This window comes from Gorilla gorilla, chromosome 13 (genome assembly GCF_029281585.2).
Source record: "Gorilla gorilla gorilla isolate KB3781 chromosome 13, NHGRI_mGorGor1-v2.1_pri, whole genome shotgun sequence".
Taxonomy (NCBI): Eukaryota; Metazoa; Chordata; class Mammalia; order Primates; family Hominidae; genus Gorilla; species Gorilla gorilla.
The window spans coordinates 61,455,887-61,462,771 of NC_073237.2; positions in this window are offsets into that span (position 1 = coordinate 61,455,887).

The following is a 6,885-nucleotide window of genomic DNA, read 5'->3' on the forward strand; positions in this document are numbered from 1 at the left end:
TATGGTTTTCTTTTCCACAAATGTATGTTAAGAGAAGAAATATCCAAAGTTCAAGGTGATTGGAGTTTCAGACTCCCCAAGGCATTACCCCAATGCCTGGTCTTTGAGGACATAATTATCCTAGAGAAGCTCGCCTTTAATGCAATACATCAAGTCCAGAGATGACCTCTGTGGTATGTGTTGACCCGGACTAATGGAAATAGAATAATTAAAGCCAAGGCAGGGAGGTAGTCATTGCCACAAGATTTTGACAGAATTCCTTGGGAAAGATTCACTAATAAGGAAGCAGAAAACTCAATTTCCGGTCCTAAGGTGCATTCAATGTATGAATGTAGTTATTAAAGCTCGGTTCCCTTTTGCTGAAAGTTTTGGAGAGAAACTATTCTGGAGTTTTTCTTTAAAGTAGCTCATTTTATTATATCACCAACCAGGCCCCTGTGGATGGGGACCAGGAAGAGAAAGCATAAAAAGAAATTCTAATACATTATTGGAAGAAAAAAGATTCTGGCAAACTCAAATATTGTGTATTTAGCAGCAGAATTTTGAGTGGCTAGGATTTCTTTGGGAATAAATTTGGCCCAAATTCTTTCATGGACTTTAGAAATGGGTCTAAGCAATGTACACTGAGAAGATTATACCGATTTACCTCATAGCTATAGTTGTTAAGTAGGTAGATTCTGGGATAATGCTGCCTCAATTAGAATCCTGGCTGTACTCCCTGGCTATGTTACCTGTAGTGAATGATTCACTCTATTTAAGCTTCATTTCCTCATCTGTAACCTAAGGATGATAATATGAATTATAATGTTTAAATAAAATACTACATGTACCACATTTGGGACAATGCCTGGCATATACTAAGAGCTCAGTAAGTATTAGCTATTATTATTATTTAGAGACAAGTTCTCACTCTGTCACCAAGGCTGGAATGCAGTAGAGTGATCATAGCTCGGTATAACCTCAAACTCCTTGGCTTGTGTGATCCTCCTGCCTCAGCCTCCTGAGTTGCTAGGACAATAGGCATGCACCACCATGCCCGAATAATTTTTACAATTTTTTGTACAGATGGAATCTTGCTATATTGTCCAGGCTGGCCTTGAACTCCTTGCCTTAAGCCATCCTCCCTCCTCAGCTTCCCAAAGCATTGGGATTACAGATGTGAACCACTGCACTTGACCTATTGTTAATGTTATATTTACTTTATGTCCCCCAGACAACAGTTTCCTTAGGCTCTTCTTAGAGTGAGTTAGGCTATATTTTTGTAAAGATGTTGCAAGAAAGACCATTAAATCTGCTAAATAATAACTTGGAAAATTTGAATAATCGTTTAGAGTCCTGATTTCAATAGCTTGACATGTAAAAAATGGAACAGAACAAGACAAACCAGTCTATTCTAATTTCAAACTTTCCAAAATTGACCACGAATTTACAGAGGTAACACACCAGGGGATCGGCAAGCAATGGATTCTAGCTTGTGAACTCTGGGAAGACATTGATTCATTTTTTCCTTTCTCAAATATTTTTTGAGTCCCCATCCTGCCAGGAGCCTGCCTAAAAACATGTTTTATTCATCCTCCTATCCCCAGGGCCTTCCACAATACCAAGTACACATGAGACATCAAAAAATGTTTCTTGAATGAATCAGTGCTTTAAATCAGGTTTCTAAGTCTTGCTAAAATAAAACTTAAAATACTGAGCACTGAGTGTGCAGAATCCAAGTTGCCCAAAACAATTAAGGCATTGGCTTGACTTACAGTCTAGAGGGATGTTTTAAAATGCAGTATGTTAATAGAAATTTGAGGTACAGTAAGGTCAACAGATCAGGAGACAATTGCCATTGAAAAGATGGTTTGTTACTCACAGTTCCCAACAGGAGGGGGCATACCACACCACAAGGGGGTCACATGGAGAAGCACCCGGGTGGGTCAGGGGCAGAAGCTGGGGGCGGGGTGGCGGGGGGAACTGTTAGCAGGAGCTTTTATTGTGCTTTCTGTGGGAAGGAATGGGTGAGGCAGGGGATTGGCTGATTTGAATGATTTCAGCGGGCTCTAGGGTTTAGGGGCTCTCTCTAGTTGTCTGGTACCTGGTACCTGGCCCTGGGGTAATTCAGGCAGAGGGATGATGGCCCAGAGCGTGAAAGCCCAGTAAAAGAGGCGATTGGGCTGTGGACTCTGGACTGGTTGATTTATACTTGAAAGGCATGTTCCCAAGTGAGTTGTTTACTCTCTAGGAATTGGCAAACCTTGGGAGGGGCAGTCTCTCCACGTTAGCAAGGCCCCAGATGTTGAAGTATCAGAATACAGAAAATGAAAAACATGGTTAATACAAGGGAGAATCAGAATACAAGGGAATAAGGAAGTATAGAGCATGGGTTGAGTGCTGCTTCTGGTAAGAACCTCAGTTCAGGCGATGAGAAAAAAATATTTGTTGCTTTTTATGCTTCAAGTGTATCCAAACCAGCAACTGGAAAAGGGGGGAACAAAAAAAGTAGGGGATGGACCTGCCTCTCCCCAACCCTTTAACCCAAGCTCTCTGTAAGCCCTGTACTGGGGGACTGGAGAAGAAAGAAATTAAGAACTGAGGCTGTATTACACAAAGGCTAAGAGTAGACTGGATTTCCAGGAAATAAGAGAAAAATTTTTTCCTTTTTCAGTTTAGAGATGTCTTTTAATTAATCCTCAAGAGTTAGGAAAATTTATAAATAAGCCCCACAGATAATCACTTATAAAAATGCGGTGGTTTTTGTCTGTGAGGTACTGTAAAAGGATGCTAGGCTTTTTGTTCCCTGGTGAATGCTCATCTCATTAGAGGGGGAGAAAAGAGCAGAAGAAAAGTCAGAGAAAAACACCCTTTATAGCTCATGGGAACTCTAATCTTCCTTCATTAAATTCTATGATAGCAGACTTAGTAAGTTGAGGCCTGTGGACAGGATCCTGAAGGCAGTCACCCACATATGAGATAAGCATTCATTACTTTTCCTTCCACAGATATCTATGGAATACATATTCCATGCCAATCATTGTGTGAGCCATAAATGAGCTAGCTAAGAACCTACCCTACAGATCTAATGCTTTAATCGAGGAAAACAATAGTCAAAGATAGAAAGCAAGATAATTTCAGATTGAGATCAATGTTTTGAAGAAAATGAACAGAATGAAAAAAAGCTACATAGAGAGGGAAGGAGGCCAATTTAGGGAGTGTGGTCATGGAAGACTTCTCTGAGGAAGTAATATTTGATCTGAAGCAGGAAGGAAAGATGAAAGGAGCCGTCTAAGCAAAGAGCTGGAGGAAAAATGTTGCAGACAGAGAGAATGGCAGGTAGAAAGGGCCTGAGGCTAGGAGGGAGCATGTGTGTTTGTAGTGGCCTGTGTAGCTGAAGTTTCATAAGAGAGAGAGGGAGTGATGGGAGTTTAAAATGAGTGTTCCAGTTATTATTGCAGCGTAACAAGCCACCTCAAAACTCGGTAACTTAAAATAACCATTTTATAACGTTCCCAGATTCTGTGAGTTAGGAACCAAGGAGGGCTTGGCCAGGTGATCCTTTGTGGCATTGACTGAGGTCACTCTCTGGCACTCAGCTGGTGACTGGTCTGGTCTGGAGAGCCGAGAACGCATCACTCTTCTGGGCAGGTGCTGGAGCTGGTGTGATGTGTCAACTTGGCTGGGCCACAGTGCCTAGAGATTTGATCAAGCATTCTGGATGTTTCTGTGAGGGTATATTTTGGATGAGATTAACATTGAAATTGGTGGGTTTTGAGTGAAGCAGGTAAATGCATGGATTTTTGATGTGTCCCACAACGGATTTCCTAATTATTCACTCCTGAATTGAACTTAACCCCACTCCTCAAAAACAAAACAAAACAAACCAACCTGCAGGCCTACCCCAGAAAACACCTACTCTGCAGGCAGACAGACCAGGAAGCAAGAGTGGAGGGGGGCTAGGCTGGGCAGGCTCATGTCTTCTGATATATCCATCAGAGAACCCCAGGGAGAGAGAGTGGAGCTGGGGAGACAGGACAAAATTGTTACTGGAGCACAGTATTTCTCAATGGAGCATGAATAACTTGAGCTGGGAAAATTCTTCACTGTAAAGGCATTGCAGAGTGGTTAAGACCCCCGGCCCCTTGGCAATATATGTCAGCATCCCCATTCCCCAATTACTGTGATAGTGATGAACAACCTTCCTGCGTTGCTAGCACAACTCCCTTCACATGGACATGAGGGAGAAAAAGATACACAAACCACCATCTTTCCCCACAGACAACCACAGAATCAGAATACTCTCTCGCACTTTTCCATCTGAACTCCAAAAAACACGATGCTCATCTTTGACACAGCAGTCCCTCTCCCAAACAGCAGACTATGCCTCACATTCATCATCAAATTCAACCTCACTACCATTTCGCCCTAGCAACAATTTAGATATTATTGCTGTACTGAAGAGTCGTTTAAAAAATGTGAAATACGGTCAGAATCCCGCTAAGTAACTTCTTTCTTTTATTGTTATTTTACCAAGAGCAATACTTTCATGGTTTCAGTATAACTTTCCGAGAAAGATCTTTAATGAGACTAAACTGAGAATTTCAGGTAGCCCTGGTTTTGTGTGTCCTCATTATGGAATGTGTATCAGTGAAGAGAAAGCATTTCCTTCCTCTGTCAGGCAGGACTGGTACCTTGAGCGGGTGACAAACGAAAAACTGTTCAAAGCCCCATGTGGCTGAGACTGAAGACACAGAAGTGAAAACAGATGAAAAACCTTGTTTTCCTGGCCAAATAAAGACCCTTTAAGGTTCCTTCTTTCGACTGGTACTGGGCGCGTGACTCACGCCTGTAATTCCAGCACTTTGGGAGGCCGAGATGGGTGGATCACCTGAGGTCTGGAGTGCGAGACCAGCCTGCCCAACGTGGTGAAACCCCGTTTCTACTAAAAAAATACAAAAATTAGCCAGGCAGAGTGGTGCGTGCCTGTAATCCCAACTACTCTGGAGGCTGAGGCAGGAGAATCGCTTGAACCCAGGAGGTGGAGGTTGCAGTGAGCCAAGACCGTGCCATTGCACTCCAGCCTGGGCAACAAGAGTAAAACTCTGTCTCAAAATAAAATAAATAAAATAAAATAAAATAAAATAAAATAAAATACGATTAAAATAGTCCTTTTTTCCCTCCTATTTTCAATAGTTGTACTAAGTTGTGGTTCTTTATTCAGTACTGGTGAATAAACCAGTTTGAAGACAGGCACTCCACTGATTGGTACTTACAGTGAGTGCCACTTCGAAGAAAAAGAGGTATGGCTATCTTGTGAGTAAAGTGTAGACAGCATGGTTAGTCGGCGCCTGATTTTGAGAGTTAATACTGGAAACAGAGAGGTTATTGAGGCAAGAAAGAAAGTATCATTGATATAATATTTATGCTTTGTGTTATGATTGATCATAGAGTCTTTAAAATTAATTTTTAATTGTATGTATTTAAGGTGCACAGCATAATGTGTTATAGTATACATAGTGAAATCATGACTACAGTCAAGAAAATTAGCATATCCATCAGCTTCTGTAGTTACCTATTTTTTATTGTATGGTGAGAGCGCCTCAGATCTATTCTCTTAGCAAATTTTCATTATACAATACAATATTATTACCATAGTCCTCATGCTGTATATCAGATCTCTAGATTTACCCTTAGTGTTTGAAATAATTACTTTAAAATATGAGGCTTATAAGCCTTATAAGCCTCATATTTTTATAAAAATGTACTAGACTAGAGCGATGCTGCTGATGAAAATCCGTCTTTATCCCCTCTTCCCCATGCTTCTGTCACAGATGGTGGGTGCTCATACCCCTGGCAGTTAGAAGCAGAACTATGAACTGAGTGTATTCAGAACCCTCCTCCTTCTCCTTCCACGATTATCCTCCCTCGTAAACTCCCAGTGTCTAAGAGCCTTTCCCACACCCCACACCCCCTCCAATGCAGCCAGTGTTTTACCGTGAGGAGTTGCTGATAAAAGTGGAAGGGGTCAGGTTTTCCCCAGTGCACCAGCGTTTTAATAAGAAACAAACCCTTTGCTCGGAGGAATGACCTTATATCCTTGAATAAGGTCTTTTTGTCAGGTCTGAAAGACCTCTGGGTTTTCCAAATCACTCTCAGATCCAAATATTTACCTTCGTTCACCTAAGCTGTTCCTTTGTGTTAAGTGCTGTATGAATTATCTTTAACTATACAGTAACCTGGAGGGTAGATAATATCGACATCGTTTTATTGGTCCATTTTACCGCAGGTATATTGTCCTCAAAATCTGATTATTTCCGTCTTTCCATGATAACCTTCTTGTACTTAGTGACCCAACATTTGGCCTGTAGTAGAGTTGGACTTTTAGCCTCAAAACCAAGTTGGATTTGTCCATAGAATGAGGAAGCATTTGTTAGTTGTGTTTGGGGGAGCTGTATCCCTTCATAAGCTTAGAAACCTCAGTGAGACAGTGGAGTGACTGACAATGTAACTCTTGGCATATTTTGGACAAAACTGAGGTTTTCTGATATCCAGTACACCCACATAAATAAAACTATGCATGACCTTCTTTTGTTAATTGCTTCCCACCATTTTAACCCCTGTTTTATGAGGACTAGGCTGGCGAGGGAGTTCAATCAACCAGGTCAGATGTCCCCATTTACGAGTTTGTGACCTTAGAAGATTTATTGGAACCTGCCTGAACCTTAGTTTTCTCTCCTGGAAGCTAGGATAATTTTTACCTCATAAGATTATGCAAAAAAAAAAAAATAATAATAATAACATAAACAGAATAATGAAAAGTGAAAAAAATGCAAAATGATTTCTTTTAATTTTGAAAATAAATGGAGTCAAAATTACCAAATAAAAATAACATCAAGATATTTT